The 23081-nt window shown below is 48.4% G+C and overlaps 1 protein-coding gene across 1 annotated transcript in view; it reads left to right on the top strand.

Moving 5' to 3' along the window:
• Cacna1c (calcium voltage-gated channel subunit alpha1 C) overlaps window positions 1-23081 on the top strand; it is a 491450-nt gene that overhangs the window by 276797 nt on the left and 191572 nt on the right. Inside the window, exon 2 of the mRNA XM_059258469.1 lies at window positions 19931-20070. The gene's annotated coding sequence lies outside the window, so the exon portion shown is untranslated. The remainder of the gene's footprint in view (window positions 1-19930; window positions 20071-23081) is intronic.

The raw sequence follows: 23081 nt of genomic DNA, 5'->3' as shown, positions 1-23081 counted from the left end.
TCCCTGCAACTGGAGTTAGAGATGGTTGTGAACTGCCCATGGGTGCTGGAAACTGAGCCAGGATTCTCTCTAAGTACAGCAAGGGCTCGTAACTGCTGAGCCATTTGTCCAGCCCGAGAGTCTTTCTTTAATATTAAATTTATGCGTATATGTATGAGTCTACATGAGTTTATGTGCACTATATACGTGCAGGAGCCCACAGAGGCCAGAAGAGGGCATCAGAGTCCCTGGAACTGAAGTTCCAGGTGGTTGTGAGCCACCACATAGGTGCTAGACACCAAACTCAGGTCCTCTGCAAGAGCAGTAAGCACTCTTAACCACTGAGCTGTCTCTGCAACCCATAGAAAAGAGTCTTAATGAGGAATTATATAAATCAGGTTGGCCTATGGGCAAGCCAATGAGTGACTGTCTTGATTGTTGATTGGTGTAGGAGGACCCCGCCCATTGTGGGTGGTACTATTTCCTAGGCTGTGGCTCCTGAGTTGTGAGACAGGAGAAAGCTGGATGGGAACAAGTGGGAAGCAAGGGTGAATTTGTTTCTCTGCTTTTGACTGAGGATGAGCTGTGACTACTCACTGCAGTTTTTGCTTTGACTTGCCTGAAATGATGGATGAGATCTAGCCTGGAATTGTAACCCAAATAAACCTTTCCCTCCTCTATGCTGTGTTTGTCAGGATATTTTATCACAGCAACAGAAATGGAGCTGAAACAGTGACCATTCCCCGTGTTTGAAAACTCCTTTGTGGTGAGACCTAGATATGAGCACAGACCTGGTGGAAAAGCGTTGGAGGAAGCAGAATGCAGCTCAGAAAGGGATAGGAGGAGCGACCCAGGAGGCTTGTGTTCAGGTCTCTGTGGGGCTGCCAGATCTCACCAATAAGAAAAAATAGACCAACCCTGTGAAGTGGAGTCTGAAGGGAAGACAAGCTTTTGCCCATGAAAGACGGCAATCTAATTGAGAAGGCAACATGTCATAAATCATGTAAAGTTAACCCTATGAGAAACAAATTAATAGCAAGAAATTTCACAAGGTGATCAGTATGCAATCAAGGCCAACAAAGTGATATGGAATGTTGACTCTTTAAGAATGGATAAAGTGACCGGGCACTCGGGAGGCAGAGGCAGGCGGATCTCTGTGAGTTCAAGGCCAGCCTGGGCTACCAAGTGAGTCCCAGGAAAGGCGCAAAGCTACACAGAGAAACCCTGTCTCGAAAAACAAAAAACAAAAAACAAAACAAAAAAAAGAATGGATAAAGTGTCAGGCTAGAAACAGCAGGTATTACAGGCCTGAGGCTGGAGAGGGACTGATTTGGGTAAAGCACCAGGTACTGGGAAGCCCCACTTCTATGAAAGGGAATAGAAGAACTATGTAAATTAGGGCTGGAAAATGGTGCCCCCTTCTATCACGTATATAGTGGCTTTAAACAACAACTCTCTATTTAGCTCACATCTAAGTTGGTCATTGGGATTGGACTCGGTGGTGTGCTTTTGCTGGCCCTAGGATGGTGGCGTAGGGGTCTGAGCCAGGTCATTCATCAGATATCTACTGCACTGGTGAGATGCTGGATGGAACTAGCCCAGGCATGATTGGATGATTGTGTCCTTGTTTCTGGAAGTCTGTCGGACGCTTGTTCCTACAGAGAAATGCTCCAGTACCTTGAGAGCCCAAGGCTTAGACGTATGTTGTCACTTCTGCAGTGTTCCCTTGGTCAAACAGCAAGTAACAGAGCCAGCTCAGCTTAAAGAGGTGAGGGAACGAACATTGACTCTTGATGAGAATCACTATGTAGCCCAGGCTAACCTTGAACCTGTAATCCTTTTACCTCAGCCTCCAGACTGCTGCTATTAAAGGTGTTCCTGGGGCTGCCTCTGCCTACCATCCCATGGTTGGAGTGTGGGGATTACATGTGCCGCTGTGTCCAGCCTCCTGTGGGTTCTGAGGATCTGAACACAGGCCCCTCATGTTCACACAGCAAGCCCTTTAACCACCGGAACATCTCCCCAGCCTTGTTTTGCTCAATTTTTTTTTTGGGGGGGAGCTATTGATTGTACTTTCCCCACAATGGCAGAGAGCTGTGCTCCTGACAGCATGCATCACCTTGGGGACTCTGAGGTGAGATCCAAGTGCCACAGGCACCTGGTGAGCTAAACCCGGAGTAGTAAGCCATCTAGCCACAGGGCTGTCTCGGAGGGGAGTCCAGCTCTCCACAGCGTAGCAGAAGCCCTGCCCCGAGGCCCAGCCATCCAACACATATTTGCTGCTGCCTGCTTCTCTAACATGGGTCCCAATCATGTGTCCCCAAGTGACAGGACATGGGATAGCTCCTTAAAAAAAAATTAGAGATGTCCCCAGTCTGCAGTGGTGGTAGCTTTGAAGGGAGGTGGGCAGGGAGGTGGGGGTGGGAGAGGAGTGTTTATCCCATGCTGGAACCTCCTCTGTGGCCTGTGTAGACTCTACACTGTAGACGGACTGGAGCTTCACAGGTAATGGCTTTGTGTTTATTTCTTAAGGGTATTGTAACAAAGTACCAAAAAAAGGTAGTACTTAAGACAAAGTATTCCTAAAGATATAAATATCTTGGAGGGCAGAGTCTGGAATTAAGGTATAGCTAGGGCCACTCTCAAGGGAGCTGTCCTGAGCTTTCCCCTAGCTTTGGTTATGGCCAGAAACCTTGGCTTTCCTTGTGAAAGCACTGGACTTCCATTCGCTGCCTCTGTCAGCGTGTGGCTTCCCAGGCTCCTCCTCTGGCATGACCTCACACTGTCCAGTTCTGTGTGCAGAGGCTATTTCCAGATAAGGTTTCATCTTGAGGCTCTGAGGAAAGGGGACACTATGCCAACCACAGAGGCCTAGATTCTGTAGCAGGAGACTAGGAAGGAGCCGTGCCTGCTTGGCTCTTAGAGTGAAGCTGGGCCCTGTATTCATTCAGCACCCATCAGGCTGCTCTGGAGACAGAGCTTGGAATCAGAGAACTTGGGTATAAACCTGTCTACCATGGAGCAGCTAAGTCGACTTCAGCCTCTTCCCTCTCACATTGGAAGACAGACACGCTTTCCTTCCTTGCAGGATTAAGATTGATGAAATATACTCATGAACATGAAACGCCCCCCCCCCATAGCCTCTAAGTGGCACCCACATTCTGGATCATCCTCTGTTCCCTATTTGCAGGGGTTGGCTCTGTGTATCAAGTCGAGAAACTTATAGGAGGTTCTAGTGCCATTTGATAGAACCCAAGAACTTAGTACCACATACAACCCACCACAACCCATCCTAGGTAGTGGACGGCAGTGCTAATCCTACCAAGGCCTGAGATCTGAGCCATTAGCCTGGTGGTTCAGATTTCAGCATAGGCACTGGGGGTGTGGCGGGCACAAACACTCAGACAGTAGTCTTCCTAACTTGCCGTAGATCTGCTGTTAAGGTTCATCCTGAGTGAGCAGGAAAGATTATTCCTCCTGGGAGGCAAAGACATCATTCAGAGTGCCTACCTCCACTTACTCATCCCTTGCCCAGTCCAGGGGAGCCAGGACGGCATAGGACCAATGCTGGACTGTCTTATATGTAAACACTGCTTACATTTGAGCAGCTCCAGTCTCTTCTTCAGTCAGTACTTGCTACTTGTCTATTCCTGGGTCTATAGTGGTCACATTGTGTGGGGTGTCAGTCCCCACGAGTACAGACAGACCTTTCTGTGTGTTCCTCATAGTCCTCGACATGAAGCGGTGTACACGGAGCATAGTCAGCATGCTGTCCTTGCTGGCTGCTGGCCCACCAGCGCCTCTTACCTGTAGGCTGCTTGATGCTGACTCTGTCCACCCAGCGAATCAGCCCCACACTGCCACTCTGTGGGCAGCCCTTTCTTCACACCCCACACATGGAGCTCAGGCTGATTGCTTGCGTTCTCCCTCCCCAGTGACAAAGAGGGCCATGGGTGGGAAATACATATAAGAAAAAAGAGAATACTGTGGCTGGAAGTAGCCATGGAGATTATTTACATTCTCCAAGCTGGGGAGCTTGCCAGAAGTTCTGATAGCCAAATCCTGAAGACTCTGGATCAACAGATCTTGGATGGAGGCCCAGAGCATGTCTAGGTGTCTGAGAGAGCCAAGTTTAGGAGCTACGGATAAATCAGCCTTTTCATTTCACGGATGAGGGAAATCAGATCCGCAGAGGCTGGTGACCTCTCCCAGGTCACCAGGTGACATCAGTGAGACTAAAATTAGAGCCCAGGGTTCTGACTTTGAGAACAATGCTGTTAACTGCTCTAACCTAGTGGTTGCTTAGCTGTGTTTCTAGAGGGAGAAACAGTCAGTGGCCATATGGGACCCAACAATTCAGTGTGCTCTGCCATGCTGTGAGGGTCGGTACAGCAAGGTGGGCCCAGGCCGGGCTTCTGAGCCTGTAAAAAGTGACTGTCAACTTGCCTCCCAGGGGGCAAAGATATGTAAAGATATGTATGCAAAGCACTGGGCCCAGGACCTGGCGGGAAGCGTGTACCAGGAGCTAGGAGTTCAGATTGACTGAGCCACATTCTGGGTCAGTGCTCAACCTCCCCACTATGACAGCGACCAAGTAAGCCATACCAAACACCACCGCAGTGGCCTCTCTGCCGCTTTACAATGAAGACCCTGTGACACGGCCTTGAAAACATCAGGGTGATTGCAGGGATCTCTAATCCAACCACGTCCTACGACTCCCACCACTGAATTCATCTTCACCTGGGGAGACAACCCAAAGCTCACCTCCCGCCTGCTGAGGTCCCCGAAGGAAGAGATCATGAGTCACCTTTACTAACTACCCCATTTTAGGGCATGTCCCCACAGCTTCCTGCTTTCTGTTTCATATCACCATAATTGAACTGATCAGCAAGACGTACAGGCCCATTTTTACAGGGAAAAGGAGACACCAACAGAAAGCCAAAGTTATGACTGTTTAAAGCTCACAAGAAACATTTCTAAAATTAGATTGCCTTTGGGATAACCAGGCAGCCCTCTAGCCATGGCTCCTCTGTGGCCTGTGGGCTGTACAGGATACCTGCTCTCCCAGCTGCTCATGCCCTCTCTAGTCAACCATCACTATTCCATTCCTGGCACGCTGTAGGTGTCTCCCTGTTCAGTCGAGGGCATCCAAACTTTGCTTTACCTATTATCTTCCTAAAACACTTATTATCCTTCAGTCTCAAACCGTCATCACTTCATCACTGTGGCTCGCTCTCTCTCTCTCTCTCTCTCTCTCTCTCTCTCTCTCTCTCTCTCTCTCTCTCTCATCTCACTGAGATTTGAACACAGGGCCTCCACCACTGAGTTACAGCCTGAGCCCTTCACAATGGGTGTTAAACCCAGGTATAATATCCTTAGTATAACATTTGGACTCTGTGCTATCACTCAAAACCTGCTGTAATTTAAGCCTTCTCTTTCCACCTGGCATTATTTAGCACATATTCTAGGTTATAATAAATACAAAATGTCAGTAGCTAGTTCATTGTTGCAGCAAACCCTGTCATGATCATCATTATGATATGTTCACATATTCATATATTTTTCACCAAATACATCTACCATTTTGTTCTACAGTGAAAACTAAGGCAAAAAGCCTCTGCCTTTTGTGTCTCCTGGGAAACCTTATTGCCCACATGTGACGAAGACTCCACTATCTAACGTCATACACCCCAGCCACCAGGCCTAGCAAATCTACCCTTTCTCCTGTCCTGCACATCTGGTGTCTGTAGTGATCACTGAAGGGCTGTCCACATGTGGCCTGTCCACATGTGGCCCTGCATGATCAGTTGTTTGCACGATGCACACCGCCCAGCCTCCTACAGACTGTGAGGCCATAGGGCAGAGGCAGCATCTGATACTCTTTAATTTCCTGATTGATAAGTGATATTTGTGCATATTTATGGGCTGCAATAAGGTAATTGTGAGCATATCTATAAGATATAATGATAAACTAAGTGTAATTAGCATTTTTACCTCCTCAAATTGCTTATACTTGGGTGAGTCAGGATCCCTTGTCTCTGCTTTTAGTGAGTATAGCATACATGGCTAGGGACCATGGTCACTGTGCTGTGCTTTTAGTGACTGTATTGTGCCCGGTTATACAGCACAGTCTCTGTGTTGTGCTGTAGAACACCAGAACTGGTTGCTCCTATATTATTATGTGTTGGTGCCTATTAGCAGGCCACACTCTTTGCCTGCACCCCCAGTCTCTAGTGATTATTTGGGTCTTTTCTACAGGAAAGACTTGATCTCCACACGTGAGTGAGGACATACAGTCCTTACAGGTGGAGTCCTTGGTGTCTGTGCCTCAGGGGTGGAGAGTCCCCAGTCCTTGTTCTCCATGTTGACAATGATGGGGCTCCTTGTTTAATTCACATAGTGAGGGTGGAGAAGTGTTGTCTAAGGAGGAAGCCATCTGTCACTGTGCCTGGAGTTGTACACCAAGTGCTGAGTGAAACAGTTCGGGACAGGAAAGCATGCTGTCTGCTGTGAGGAGCTCCGGGCACGAGAGGAAGGCTAGAGCCGGGACATTAACCTTGGTGACTCTCGCTGTCCTTCATGTTGGGAAGTCATGTGTGTTCCTGGCCCTTCACGATGCATTGTGGGGACAGAATATCCTGTGATGTAACTCTAGAGTACTCAGTTCCTAGAGCGAACCAGGTTCTAGCCATTCACTAGCTTCCCTCAGAAGCTTGTCATACAGGCTGTGGAGCCAGATAGTAATATGCTAAGTAAGCAGACAGACAGACTGGCCAGAGGCTAGAGTGAGCACAGGAGAAGGAGGTCTCCAGGTCTGGAGAAAGCAGAACAATCTTCTCCTAGGGGGGTGAATACAGGTGGGAAATGGGAGCCTCACAAGCCAGGGGCCCTGTGGCCTTAGTGGGAGCAGGAAGGTAGGAATTAAGTCTCTTAACTGGTGTTGTGGCACTGGAAGTTGACAAGGGACAGCAGGTGGGGAGGGAAGAGAGTTAGAACCTGATGAGTCAGGACTAGGGATCTCTGTTAAAAAATGCAGCACTCAGTGTGAGGTGATAGGACATTCCTTGCTCAAAAGTTTCTTCATCCTCTGAAGGTAAGAAAATACCCAGTTCGACTGGACTCCTGAAGCTCGGCCTGGTGCTTGGCTGTGGATCTCTGTATCTGCTTCCATCAGTTACTGGATGGAGGCTCTACAATGACAGTTAGGGTATTCACCAATCTGATTACCAGAGTAGCTCAGTTCAGGCACCTTCTCCACTATTGCTAGTAGTCTAAGGTGGGGTCATCCTTGTAGATTCCTGGGAACTTCTCTAGCACCTTCTCCCTGTTCCCTTGATGTCTCCCTCTATCATGGTATCTCTTTCCTTGCTCCCCCACTCCGTCTCTGTTCCAGCTCAATCATCCCATTCCTTTTTGTTCTCATCCCCTCTATGAGCAAGGGCCATCGAGATCATGATGGGGAAACCTACAGAGACAACCAAACCAAACTAGTGGGAACCCATGAACAGTGGACCAATAGCTGTGGAGCCTCCATAGGACTGGACTAGGCCCTGTGAATAGGCGATATAGTTGTTTAGTTTGACCTGTTTAAGGGGCCCCTGGCAGTGGGATCAGGATCCATCCCTGGTGCATGAGTGGGCTTTTTGGAGCCCAGTGCCTATGGTGGGACACTTTGCACAGCCTTGGTTCAGGGAGAGGGGCTTGGACCTGCCTCAACTGAATGTACCAGGCTCTGCTGACTCCCCATATGAGTCCTTGTCTTGGAGGAGGTAGGAATGAGGGGTGGGTTGGGGGAAAGGCTGGGGAGGACAGCGGGAAGGAGGAGAGGGGCACCTGTGGTTGGTATGTAAAATGAACAGAACATTTCTTAAAAATAAAAACAAGATAAAAGAAAATACTCAGATAAGACAGGGGGCACCAGGTCTGTGTACCCCATTCTCTATCCCTGGGTGTTTGATGGTAGGATAAATGCGGCCCAGCCTGGCTGCTTCGAGGACTGTACTATGAGCACCTGCCTCCTGCAGCGTGACCCCACTGTCAATCATATGCTGCAAGGAGAGCTGAGCTTGGAGTCCTGCAGGCTGCCCTCTGATGTGTCTAGGCCATAGTGGAGGTCTAGTCAGACCAGGGTCTGAAATGCTCTTCTCGGGCCAGGCTTAGGCACTCTTGCTTTTTCCTGATGTGTGAGAGTGAACTGGATTTTAATGTGAAGTGGACTGTGTGGGATGGAGGTGGAAAATGCAGGTCCAGAACAGCTTTCAGTGAGGACAGGGTCTCAGTAAAGGAGCCCCCAAACTGGGGCGACATCAGAATTAACTCACCACCTAGCAACCTGTGTTAGACTTGAGGTCTTTCCACTCTGTTCCTGTCACCATCAGCAAACTGCTCCTGTCCTCACCCTGTATCCATATGGTCCCAGTTGTGTCTCAACGTGAGTGTGACCAGTACCAGAAAATCAATCAGAAAACTTTCCTTCCCGCCACGTCTCTTAGATTGGGTCACATACCACAGTGGGTGGTGACAAGGAACAGAATCCCATGAGAAATGAGACCAGTGGTTGGTCTGTAGCTAGCTGTACCCCACACAGGGTGGTGAGTTTGACCAGTTGTGGGGAAAGACCATGGGGTCTGTACAACAGCTGTGGTGACTTCTACAGTCCTGCGTCCAAACACCATCCATGGACTGAGTGTCCTGGTCTAGGGGACTCTGTCACAGGCTTGCTTACGTTGCTGAGTGTCACCCAGAGACCAGTCATTTCACTCCAAACACATCCTCGTTTTGACAAAAGTGCTAGAGCCCTAGGTTAGTGGAGGAGAAACTTGATGGGGTTCAGCTTTCTCTATAAACCCCCACAGTGGAATGTTGTCCAAGCTCTACCTCTCCCTAACTACGTCGTGTTGTGGAAGATGCTCTAACCCTCTTTGATGAGCTTGCATATGTAGTCACGGAGATGATGTTTGCACCCCTCATTCAACGTTGCCATTAGGGATAGGGACTGAAGAATCCGGCCTCAGACTGTTGCTAATGGCAGTGCAGACAGAGGAAATGTTTCTACGGAGGATGGGCTGCAGACAGGGGTGACGGTGGCAGTGATCACTTGGGGGCAGTGTGGTGGTGATGAGTGGCAGTGATGGTGGTGTAATGGGGTGAAGATGGAGGAGATAACGGTGATAATGATGAGGTGATGGTGAGAGTGTGGTGTAAAGAGGACCGGGAAGAAGGGAAAAGTACTCACTTTTCCTTTTCCGAATGGGGCTCCGAGACTCAATGCACTTACAAATGGATGCGAAAGGACTGACTGGAAGATCAAGTCCTGCCCAGGGAGTTGTGGCGATGATCATGTGGTCATCAAACCTCCTGAAGACATGGGACCTCCACGTAAGACCTTCCTCAGTCCCCTCGTTCATACCAAGGGACAGTAGGTTTCCGGAGATACAGGAGAACGCACACAGCTGTGGCTGGGAGCCTGTGAAACCAGAATGGAACCGATTCCTGTGCATCAAAGGGCTGAGGAAGGAGATGCACAGGAGGGTTCAGAATAAATAGAACTTAGCAAACGGAACACGGGGGGAGGGGGGGGTTGATATTGCCTTCATGTGGTTTTGATAATAGAAAGCAGATGTGGGGCCTCATGCCCCTTGTTTTTGTTGAAATAATGACAATCAAAAGAGGACCAGGAATATGCCACCACTTAGAAGGGAGGACAGCTGGTGTGGCCAGGGAGGAGGAGAGATGGAGGCATCAGGCTGTGTTGCTGACTGCTGCCCTCAGCAGTGCCCCTAAGGATGAAGAAAGGGCCAGGGCCTCTGGGAGGATACTCAGAGCCATTAGCGCAGAGATGATGGGTCCACTCAACAGAGGTGTGTTGCACACTTTCTGTGTGCCAGCTGCCGTGAATGCAAGTATGCATGGCAGCAACTACCACTCAGAGTGACAGCTCTGATTTCTCATTCTCAGGGTGACCCCAAGGCATGTATGATTATTCCCATGTCACCAGCAAAGAAACTGGACCTTAAACAATTTATGTAGCTGTGGCTTAATCCCTGGTATGTGTGAACGCAGGGCCTTTTTTTCTTCTAATCCTTTGCCTTTCGTGGAAAGGCACCTCTGAGCCATGGATGACAAAGACATGGGCTTCTGCTCTGTCGATGCTGATTCCCTGGAGTGGAGAAGAACACAGCAACCACATGCACCATAAAGTGTGCTGTGATGGCACTGTGTGCCAAGGGTGCTGCGGGCCCAAGATGGGCTCCTTCAACCCCTTGAGGCAAGGGGGGCAGGTGGGGGACACTGTGCTACACCTCAGGATGAGAAAGAGGCTGCAGGTGATGAAGGAGGAGGGAGGAATGGAAAAAAGGAACCTTTCACAACTAGCCAGTCTGGTTTGGGGGTCATGAGGTTTTGGGTTGGCTGGAGCAATGAGTGGTAGTCAGGGATGTGGCCAGATTGTGATGGATCCTGGAGCCACACTCAGAAAGCTGGAATCACTTGAAGTGCCCGAGGAACTAATGAAGGTGTCTGAACAATGAAATTGCCTAGATAGCTGTAAACCAGGCAAAAAGCTGCTTTAATATCTGTGGTGGTTTGAATGTAACTGGCCCCCATAATCTCATAGAAAGTGGCACTGTTAGAAGGTGTGGCTTTATTAGAGTGGGTATAGCCTTGTTGGAGGAAGTGTGTCATTGTGGGGGTGGGCTTTGAGGTTTCCTACACTCAGGATACCTCCAAGTGTGTAAGTCAAATTATTGTTTCATGCAAGATGTAGGACTCTCAGCTATTCCTCCAACACCATGTCTTCCTGCATGCCACCATGTTCCCAATCATGATGATAATGGGCTGAACCTCTGAAACTGTAAGCAAGCCACCCCAATTAAATATTTTCTTTATAAGAGTTACTTTGGTCATGGTATCATGTTTTATTTCTCAGCAATAAAAACCCTAACTAGACAGTATCTAAATAGTCAACGACTATTAGAATACTGAGTGGGGGTAGCAGTGGGATGAGCAGAGAATAGACCTGTTGCCCTGGCTAGTTCTTGCTCACCTCAAATGAAGGTGGGGAGATAGTAGAATGCTAAAAGCCTTGGCTGCATATGCCTCTAATTTGGAAAATTACACACCAGTCCACACTCACTACACCAATACCTGTTGTCCCTATGTGATCCAGCTCTAATTGGCAATATTTATCACCCATTGCCCTGAAGAAATGATCATCTTTTTCACCTAAGAGAGGAAAGGATTCCAGCAGACTCCTATGAGATCAGTGTCCCTGGGTGGGGAGATTCAATGGAAAGGGAGGAGACTGTCCTGGGTGACATTCAGGCTTCCTTTTGTCTCCAAGACAGAGGCAACAAAGCACAGAGGTCAATGGTTCAAATGCTGCACATCAAGCAGGAATGGAGGAGCCTGCCTCCTGGCAGGGGGTTACACTTAGAAAGCCATGTGCTCAAGGGGGACACAGACCCAAGGTAGGGTGGGCCTGGGAGTTGGTGAGCAGGTCTCATGCCCCACACTCTAATTTGAGCCCCTGTGCGGCCTGCTCTTCCTGGGCACTGAAGTAAAATGGGCCCTTAGGGAAGGAGGTGTGCAGGGAGGAAACTGGTAAATCACTCAACTCTGCATAAAAGGCAAACACAAAGCAATTCACTGTGTAGGATGTGGGGGTGCATATAACTACTGAAAAGCCAGTGATAGCATACTGTCCACTCATTCAGCTGGGCTTGCCCCTTGCCCTCATTAATAGTATTTTTCTTTTTAAGTCTACTTTTACTCTTGGGACATTAAGTGTTTGTTTGTTTGTTTGTTTGTTTGTTTCTCTTATCCCTTTGCCCTTTACAGCCATGTCCTGAGAAGGCCAAACTATTAGAAACCCCACACACTTTCTAAATGAGGCTTCTGAATGAGGCTTACCCTCCAATCTCCCCACTTACATTCTCCACAATGTGGACTCCCCACCCACATCCAGACAGCCTCCTAACCCACCTCTGAGGAGTCCACCCCTGACAAGGTGGAACATGCCCAGCTTTAGTTCTTACCTCAGGACTTTAAATGACCCACAGGGCTGGGAAGCACTCAGTGTCCTGAAGAATGAATGATTCTTTTCCATTTTCACGGTGGCAAAAAGACACAACATAAAACTTATCATTCTGACCACAGATAAGTGTCTGACTCTGTGGGGTTAGGTACACCCCAAGAGTCATCCTTGCCCCAAGCTGAAACTTTACACCCATTAAACATGGCCCCATCTCCTTTCCCAGCCGCCAGTGCTTTGACGTGCTTTCTGTGTCTGTGAATGCCAGTGTAGGTGTTTTATGTGAGTAGAACACACAATATTCCCTCTTTCCTGATTGGCTTCTTAAACTTTTAATGATTACCCTCGTTGTAGCATATATGAAAGCTTCATTCCTATTTACAGCTAGATAATATTCCATCACGTGCGTTTTCCATATTCTGTTTATTCCTTGCTCTGGGTATAGAAGGAAAGCATTTGAGGCACCAGTGGGGACCCCAGATGAGGTGTGGGTTTCACTGTGGTGTCTATGCTGCCCACTTTGATAATCATGCATGAAGGTGGCTCTTCATATACTAATAGGCATAGTAACTCGGGGTTTCTTTCAGTCAATGTGTTGACAGCAACAGTTGCAATGTAGCTCATATCTGGACTAGATATTCATCCAGATGGGGCTTTCTCTGCTGTCCAGAGAGCAGTGGGCATGTGAGCCTTAATTCTTCTGGTTTTATATATCCCACAAACCCATCAATGTCCCGAGAAAGCAGCCATGTGGATTCAGGCAGAGCAGACCTCAGGAAAGATTTAGTGGCATAGAATGAATGTGTGAGAGAAGACCCAGAGAGCATGGAGCTAAGGTTTCTTGGTCTTTCCGTTTCTTGGTCTCAGCTGGAGAATAGACAGAAGGCTGTGCTTAGAGGTCAGGGTGAATGGTGCTCACGTTATGAAGCAATCTGGAATATGGCATGCTGTGTGAAATGGGGTTATTGTACTCATTGTCTGTGTACCTTGTCCTGAGATGCAATTGTGCAACTGAGCTCATCAATTCGGCTTGGGGCAGGCTTCTTGGCAGCTTTGATAAATACACTTACATAAATTTACATTGGTACCCACAAGCTGTCTGGTGTGAATTCTTAACTTTGGGTGGTGGCATTTATTACCTCCTAGCTCTTTTAGGTATGTGTGTGCTGCATAAGCACACATATGTGAATAGCGTGTCTGGTCCTCTATGGTTGTCCCCATCGTAGAAGACCTACTCTGATGTGGCTTCTGCTCATGAATGTGTTCCCTAACATACAAAGAACAATGATTTCACTAATGACAGATATCCTCCATGTCCTTGTATCCCCCTGGCCTTAACCAGATCTGAGTTTGCTATCCTTATGCACTTTGGAGAGACAAGAGGTGGGATTCCAAGTTACAAGAAAGGTCACAGAGCAGTGTTCCTGCTTCTGGATTACATCCCGGACAGACACCAACATATTAAGTTGACAAAAGTCTTCCAGACTGGCCAGTAAAAGGGAGGCCCTTGCATTCTGTACATGCTTTCTGTTTACATCAGACTGGCCCTCTGGACTCCATTCCCCTGGGTCAGGACCCTTGGAAACCACTTTGAGCCAGCAGAGCCCTGCTAACATTTAAGAGTCTTACTGCCTTTGGCTTCTCCTGCCCTGTCTCTGTGCTTTCCACAGCCTGGGATGCCCAGGGCTCAGTGCAGAAATACAGATTTTCTCCTCATTTTACATGTGACAGGACAGATTCAGACAAGTGAAGTGACTTGTCTAAAGACACAAGCCACTCAGTGCTGGAGTCAAAAGGATTGATCTATCATCATTGACTGTGTCCCTTGAGAGCCTACCATGTAGCTGAATTGGTAAGACATACATAAATGAAAGATGAATAGAAAAAGGAAGAAATCCTGTACATACCCATGTTGAGTTCTATGAGGTGTTTGGAAAATGTCATGTTCCTGAACCCATGGCCCTTTCTACTCAGTTCTTCTGAATATTTCAGACTTGAGTGCAACCATGGGCCTCCATTTGTCAGTAGACCAGCTAGAAAATGGCCAAAGAAGAAAGTGAGGAGACAATTGAAAGGAAAGGATGAGGGGAAATGATACTGAGTTGCAAGAGAAGTGATAGGAAGAAGGCAGCCATCATGCTGCACCCAGGCAGGGAGGACCCCCCCCCCCCCGTCAGAGGAACAGATAGAGTCCCCAGGAAGCCCAGAGAAGCTCTATTAGCCTCTGCAGCAGGTGTCAATACGTCCTCCACCAGAACAGTGCGAGCGGGGATTGTAGTCTGCTCTAGTTGGCTTCTGACATTTCTCAAGTGCCAGGATCACAGAAAGGGATGGGTCACTTGTCAGACTTATACCATGTCTCCAGGGAACTGTGTGCTGTTCAGAATCCAGACACACACAGCCCTCTGGTGCTGGAACTGAGGCCTTGGGAGGGCTGTGAGGGATTGTGTGTGTATTTCGGGCCCAGAGGCATCTGAGCACCTGAAAGAATGCTCTTTGACAGACTTGATTTCTGCTCATCCTCTGTGGGCCCTTAATGTTTCTGTGGCAATTGAGTGTATGCTCTGAAGGGGTCAACCAGCCGGCTGCCAAGTGTGTCCGATCTTGTAGGCTGTGCCATGACTGGGTCCCAGGCCTGTGACTAAAAGGCAGCTGTCCCATCATCTCTGGATTCTTGTCCAGACCTCCTTTTATCAGTTCCTGGACTCTGCATTTTGTTCTCATATTATTGTAGTGAACTCATAAATAAGAACATCGCACAGCTAGATTAAGGTAGCCCAACAAACACGTGCCCAGTCCCAGACTGTGTATCTCGGGGAACAGCTATTCCGAAGCCACAGAGCTTCACACTTTCACTGTCAATTGCATTTTTGTGGACTTATCCTCAGAAAGATGGTGTGTGTGTGTGTGTGTGTGTGTGTGTGTGTGTGTGTGAAGAGTTCAAACAAACACAATTAGCTTCATGTCCTCTTTCATGATGGTGGCATTTGCCTGCATTCTGTCTCCCATCATAGAACGTTTACCCTTTCTTGCTCTCCTAAATGCTACACTATTCCCACACTTGCCCCTGTTTACCTCACTGTGCAGCCCTGGCTGGCCAGAAATTCCTTATGTAGACCAGGCTGGCTTAGAACTCAGAGATTTGCCTGCTTTGCCTTCCAAGAGCTGGGATTAAAGGTGTGGGTCCCTTTCAGTTCTGTCTTAGATCTTTTTTTTTTTTTTTTTTTTTGGTTTTTCGAGACAGGGTTTCTCTGTGTAGCTTTGCGCCTTTTTCCTGGAACTCACTTGGCCCAGGCTGGCCTCGAACTCACAGAGATCCGCCTGGCTCTGCCTCCTGAGTGCTGGGATTAAAGGCGTGCGCCACCATCGCCCGGCTCTGTCTTAGATCTTTAGACAACTTACCACAAGGGCTTTGACCCTATTCTTGAGAGTGAGTGGGAACCAGGGAGAAGGGTTCTGTGGCTCCTGGGAGACAACACGAGCTGAGCAGACCTTTGGGCTGAATGAACATCAGGAAGCCTGGGTTCCCATCCTCGCATTTGTCTTGTTTCTCGCTGGCCTCAGTCTGTTTTCAGTGTCACAGAGGAGGTTAATTAAACCGTCTATAGACACTCTGTGACTTTATGCAGGGTCCTAGTAGGTCTGCCAGAGTGTGCACATGCTTCCCTGTCTTCCTCCTATACTGGACCATTCTCCAGACTTCTCCCTAGTCTGTGCCCTCCCTAGGGGGCCTCACTGAGTCCTGCCTGTCAACAGAACTCTCTATGTCTTGTCAACAGTCTGTCCAGTCCTGTCCTGTCCTGTCGACAAAATTCTAAATAGTCTTAGTAAATAAGAAACACAGAGCTAAATACAGAGGAAATAGACAAAAAGATCAGAGCAATAGCCACGACTAACTTTAGCTTACTACCAGAATAGCTTCCCCAGAGAGAGAGCTTCTTCCTGTCTGACTTGTCTTTTTATTGCCTTTCTGTTCTGCCTCCTCATTGGCTCTAAACCCAACCACATGACTTCCTCGTCACTGCCTGTCTATACAGACCTCCAGGTCTCTATGGTTGGTACTGGGATTAAAGGTTCGTGTCACCACACTTGGCTGGGTCCTTGACCACACCAAGACTGCCTGCTGTGTGATCGGATTAAGGGCGTGTGCTACTACTGCCTGACTCTGCTTATGGCTCGCTTTGACCTCTGATCTCCAGGCAACTTTATTTATTAACATACAAATAAAATCAAATTTCAGCACAAATAAATTATCCCTTTATTTCCCCTTTTTATTCTGATAAAAAGAAAAAAGGAAAAAAGTTATAACTAATATAAGGAAAACTATATACAATAACTACAGTAACTATATACAATATATATAAGCAATAAATACCTAAACAATGTCTAGTCCATTTGCATTTGACAGAGAAAACATTCCATTATCTCTGTCCAGTCTGTAGCTTCTGCATGGATTCCTCCTTCACTCTGGCATGCTCACATCAGTGGACAGACACCAGGGCGTTCTGCAGGTCGGCCCCACAGCAGGCACCCCAGGGCAAGGAGCCTGCCAACGCCCTAACTCTCTTGTTCTTGCCACCCTGTGGGTCTGTTCCCCACACACTGTGTTATAGCTGCTTGAATTTTCTCCGTGGCTCTGTCTTCCCCTTCAGCTTCTCTCCTGGAATGTCCGGCCTCCAGGCCACACGCTGTTCCCACTTCCCCACCTTCTCCACCCTTACAGAGTCTGCTCAGACCCGGACTTTGTTCTTCCCCAGCCGATGTGCCTGCCTGCAGCACCGCTCACCACTGTGCTAGCCCCGTCCGTGCATGTGCAGCTCCTGCTCCGTCATACCAGACCCCGAGGTCGGTTTCAGAGCCTTGCCCCCACCCCAAAGGGTCTCCGGCATGCCACAGCACACACAAACATGTTTGGGATCCTCTCAGAGCCAGGATCTCCGGCATGCAACAGCACACAGAAACATGTTTGGGACCCTCTCAGAGCCAAGATCTCCGGCATGCAACAGCACACACAAACATGTTTGGGACCCTCTCAGAGCCAGGATCTCCGGCATGCAACAGCACACACAAACATGTTTGGGACTCTCTCAGAGCCAGGATCTCCGGCATGCAACAGCACACACAAACATGTTTGTGACCCTCTTCATGAAGCTTTGATTCATTCAAATGGCTTGGAACAAAGAAGAGGCTGTACTGGGACAGCTTCCCCAAGCCAGTGCTCAGTAAGAGGAGGCAGATCTCCCACCCTCCCATCACACGGAGCAGAGCAGTATGTCACACCTAGGATGTGCAAACCTGCGCTGTGCATCTGCACCACAGTGGAGGGCCCACCTCCCCAGGATGCTCTCTTCTCATGCCAGGAAAGAAGCCTGTGCATGTGGGAACAAACAGACTTCTTGGTGCCAGGTAGTCTGAATCAAGTGTTCCAGCAGTTGATGAAAGCCATCTAGGAATTCAGGATTCCCAGAATATAGGGCCCTAGGAGTCTTTGGGACATTGCAGCAGTTCTCCCTGAGGAAGGGTAAAGTCTGAACCTGATGCTGTCTCTTCCAGAAAGCTTATTGTTTAGACAGCGGAGAGGAAGCTCCAGGGTCAGTTTCTGGCATTCATCTGATTGTATCATAGTGGTGATGAATGACTGAGTGAGGTGGATAGGTAAATGGGAGAGTGGACGGAAGCATGAACATAGGCATGGATAAATGTTTGGATATGTATATGGATGGATAATGAATGGGTAGATGGGTAGATGCATACATGGTGAATGGAACGGATGGATGGGTAGAAAGGTCCATGCATATGTAGTAGTTGGATATGTGGGTGGGCCAGTGAGAGTATTTATGAGCACATGAGAACACATGGAACCTAGTGGTGCCCACCCAACTTGTATTTGCTCCCTTTAGTTTTCTTCTCCTCATAACTCCAACTGAGTGAGATTCTGTGGAGAGTTGCGGGAGTACGGACGGGAATGAATTTGTAGAGGTTTGGGGGAGTATGAATAGGAATGGACTTGTCATCTGGTGCTAAAATGCAAGCTCTGAACACCCCTGGGGTAGTGTGGAGATGGACTGAGTGACTGACAGCTATCTAGTGCCTTCTGTAGCCTGCTTTTCCCTTCGGTCTGCAGGGCTCTGTTCTAACCCAGCACCGTCTCATATGAGGATGTTGACACTACCATGCAGGGCAGATTGGTCCTGCTCACTGGAGCAAGGCAGTCACACCTGCCCATCTGGTGTTAAAATAAGTAGGAAGTAAAGGACCTGAGGTGCTGATTAAACCCGCCTGGCCCGTCCACTCCCTCCTCATTAGCACTGCCTGCTTGAGGGCTTCAGCAGCATGTGGGTTGGTAGTTCTTAGACTTTGAGGTATCTGCTACACCCCTGGAATTGTGTAGATCACACATTCCTAGGTACTATAGCCAGGTGCCCTACTCTAGCAGGTCTGAGTGGGGCCTAGAATCTGTAGTTTTTAGCATCAAAGCCTCAAATTGTTTTGCCCAGGATTACTCACGATGAGCGTGGTGCTCCCTAAATGTCTAGGGATGGGAAAAGTAACAAGAAGCACCGGCCATCTGTTCTGGCCTAGTTTCCCACTGGGCCCCCAGAGCCCCTGGCTCAGATTACCCCCGCCCCCACAGAAGGCCATCATGGGAGGTGGCAGGCCTTCATGGGCAGTGGTCCTCTCTGGGATGTAGCTTGTATATGTGTGGGCCCAGAGGTCTTCAATGAACTCTCCTTACCCTGGTAGAGGAGCAGGGAATGGGTAACAGGATCCTGAGCTGAATGCCTCCTGGAGGCTGTGACCTGACCTGGCCTGCTTTGTGACCTGGGAGAGACTGTCCCTGGTGTTTTATAGCTCCAGGAAAAGGCAGCCTGAGATCCTGCAGAGATGAGCGGTGGAGCATGAAGGCACCCAAGCAGTCTCCTAGGGTATTGAGAGGGAAACAGTAGTTAAGGAGGAAAAGATGTGAGCACCGGGAGCCGGGTCAGTTGAGTGTGGTTAGGATAAGAGTTGCATGCTAAGCTCCAATCTTCTTTCTAGGTAATGAGGAGAGAAGGTAGTTCTGCCCCTTGAGAAAAAAGCCGTCTTTCATGTTCACCACCTAGTACCTGCTCAACTCATCGTAGGTTGGTTTCTTCTGCTCACCTAGAGTATGTCTTTAGACAGAGAGCTATCTTCCCACAAGAGACATCTCAAATGTCTGGATCCACACATTGCCTCTGTTTGGGCTACTGTTGACACCCTCATTTTCTTTGGGGTAGTGTTTTGTATTTATTTTGGATGTCAGCTAGTCCCCTCACCAAACCCAGCCTGCTGCTTGTTAACGGAATCATGGCACAGTATTGCCAGGGTTCCGCTCACCTGCTTCTCAGCAGCCCCAGCTATCCTGGATTATTGCCCTGGAGATCAAGCCCATATGAGTTCTCACTTCAGAAGGCACAACAAACTGTTATCTGGTTAAAAGAGACTTTGGGGGTGGAAGGAAGAGTGTGAATGTTTGTATTGCCTTAATTTACATTTTAACAATGGTGGTGTTTGAAAACAAGAACAACACAATTCTTTCCTCTCCATGAACTGGAGCTCTGGTGTTGGAGTGGGCTATGGAGTTTTAGCTTGTAGGCTGCATGTCCAGCCCTCTACCACCTGTGCTCACCATTGCTGGCCACAGCCTTGCATTCTGGGAAGCATATCACTAGGCCATTTCATTGCCGAGCGAGCAGCACAGGGTACTTTTACAGGTGATGACACCTGTGACTGTGAGGGTACAGGTCACGTGCTTTGTTGGGAGCACACTGAGCACACAGTCAATGGCAGGCTGAAGCCTTGTGCTGAGTGTGAGGGCACCTGTGAGCTCTGCAGGTCTGCACTTCCCAAACCCCTGAACTTAATGACTTTTCTCTCTTTTCTATTTTTGTTTCCTAGGAACGAGTGGAATATCTCTTTCTCATAATTTTTACCGTGGAAGCATTTTTAAAAGTCATTGCCTATGGACTTCTCTTTCACCCCAACGCTTACCTCCGCAATGGTTGGAATTTACTAGATTTTATAATTGTGGTTGTAGGGTAAGTGCAGTTTTGTTCCTTTTCTTAACCTTCCCCACCCATGCCTCTTTCCCTCTGTATTCCTACCTCTGATTTGATCTAACTGAACTTGTCTTCAGGCACCATGAAAGGATCTGTTAAAAATTACTTTGAATTCAGACTGTCTCCCAAGAGAGAAATTACAAACGTATCACCCCTCCCATGTCAGTGTATGTGTGCATATGCATGCATATACAGACACCCATGTGTATACGCGTGAACGCAGAGAAGTGTGTATTTATACACATGAGCATGCATATGCGCGCGCACACGTACATGACTCTGAGTGTTCTTACTGGAATCAGTATTCTGTTTGCAGGTGAGGACTTTCATGTTTACAGGCTTTTACTCACTTTTCAACCCACATCTGACCACTTCTCGGCCATATCCCTGAGTCATTACTCAGCCTGTAGTACATGCAGTCTATGAGTTTGGGACATGTTGAGGACATGCACTCTGCTGCCAGACTGTGGTCCACAGCACATACATGCACACTGACCATCCCCCTCCTCACCTCCATGGCGGGCTTTGTGATGTGGCTCCAGAAACCCAGACTATTCGAGATAATTGGGTGCAAAGAAAACAGTGAAGTCTGAGAGTCAGAGGTGATAGATAACCATACCAAGACCAGATACTCCCTTCCCCAAACATACTACTTTGCAATATTGTGTTGGGAATCTAAGTAGAAATTGGAAGCCATTGAGAATAAGAAACATAGAGCTCAGCCCTAAACAAGGTATCTAGAACAACCCCATAACCACCACCACCTCCACCACCATGACCACCCTCACCACCATGATCACCATACCACCATGACCACCCTCACCACCATGACCACCCCACCACCATGACCACCCTCACCACCATGACCACCCTCACCACCATGACCACCCTCACCATCATGATCACCGCACCACCATGACCACCCTCACCATCATGATCACCCCACCACCATGACCATCCCACCACCACCTCCACCACCACCTCCACCACCACCACTACCACCACCCCACCACCACCTCCACTACCTCCACCACCACCCCACCACCTCTACCACCACCACTACCACCACACCACCACCTCCACCTCCACCACCACCACCACCACCACCACCACCACCACCTCCAACACCACCACCATGACCACCACCTCCACAACCACCACCACCACCATGACCACCACCACCATGACCACCACCTCCACAACCACCACCACCACCATGACCACCACCACCATGACCACCACCTCCACAACCACCACCACCACCATGACCACCACCACCATGACCACCACCTCCACAACCACCACCATGACCACCACCTCCACAACCACCACCACCACCATGACCACCACCTCCACCACCTCCCCCACCCCCACCCCCACCCCCACCCCCACCACCACCACCACAGCTTAAGGAACATTGTAGAAGGGAGGAAGAGTGAATTTGAGAGTCAGAGAAGGAGGAGTGCTGTGACCTACCCTCTTGTGGACATGACAGGGCTGTAGCATGACGAACTCATGCAGCTGTCCTCACCTGCACAAGAACAGGCAGTTACCGGGCAGATGGTCCACAGGCCCCTTGCCTCACCAAGGAACTGTCAGCAGTTAATAGCTGCCAGGAGAAGGAGAATTATTCTTGTTTAAGAGTGTGAGCTTTGGTAAGTTTTCCATGTTCCAGTGGGTGGACCCACGCTCCTACACATGTGGGCAGTACTGACTGGACTCTGGTGTATAAATAAAAAACATGAAGTTGGGAGGGAGATGTGTTGGGGGAATATGGGAGAGCTGGAAGGGTATTTCATTGTTTATATGTATGAAATTCTCAAAAATTAAAATTATAAAACTATAAAGACAAATAGAAGCTCACATAACTTTTAAGTTTAAAAAATTGGAAGCCATGATCTCTTTATCCAGAAGTTAGGAAATTCTCCAGAGAACAGTGACCAGTTTCTTTCTTGACTAAAAGCCAGAAATGTCCTCGGGACTCTCGCCAGCTCTGCCCTTGCCGGAAGCCAGTGATTCTGCAAGTGTTTGGGGGGGCTCTGATCTCTAACTGGTTCCTTGATGACTCCACGGTACCTCAAACTTTAGGGAGGCAGAATGTAAAAGTAGCAATGAAGGCCTGTTAAGAGAAAACTCATCCTGGTCAAGAGAGTAAATCTCTGGCAGGGGTGGAAACTGGTTCCAATGTCCTGGCTGAGGGACCACCCCCGGGAGGCAGGCTCACCTTAACCCATGCTAATGAAATCCATGGAATAATGAATTCCTTGTATTGGAGGCCAAACTCAGGCATGCTGAGTCAACCATTACTAAACAGGTACCCCTGCCTAGTGCAGTTTCTTGCTACAAGATAGGCTAGAAAAGTAGTGCTATCTTAGTTAGTGTGAAGAAAAAGAATGCTCAAAAATGAGAGGAACTCCCCAAAAAGATTATCCATAAGATAGATCCCTATTCCTAACAGGCCCACGTATGTGGACGAAGCGTATAGTATTTGTAAGAAACATTTACTCTGAGTCCTTCCTATCAAATACTATATTACTTGTGTTTTATGATAAGGAATTCAGATTTTTTTATCTTCCCCAACTTGTAAAAGTTTTATACAAATGTTTTCATTCCACACACACACCCATACAACCTTTGTTCACACAAAAGCCCTGCTACATTCTTGATTAAAATGACTGACCCTCTCCCCATTTCATTTCCTGTGCATCCCTTCTTTTAAGACAGCCCCCACTCCCACTGAGGTCAGACTCCAGACAGTGGGACAAGATACAGTCAGTACCTGCATGAGAATGAACACCAAGGGCCCCTCCTGTCTCTCTGTGTTTTGCTTCTCAGAGCTCACCCTCTTGACCAGGAGTAAAGTATTGCCTTGTCCAGACACTTGAAAACATAAAGAGAAGTTAGCAACCCCCCAAAAGGATTATCCATAAGACCCCTGTTCCTAACAGGCCCACGTATATGGGCGAAGCAAACAGTATTAAGACAGTGAT

The sequence above is a fragment of the Peromyscus eremicus genome, chromosome 3, assembly GCF_949786415.1.
Source record: "Peromyscus eremicus chromosome 3, PerEre_H2_v1, whole genome shotgun sequence".
NCBI lineage: Eukaryota > Metazoa > Chordata > Mammalia > Rodentia > Cricetidae > Peromyscus > Peromyscus eremicus.
This window is presented reverse-complemented; position numbering and strand designations above follow the sequence as displayed.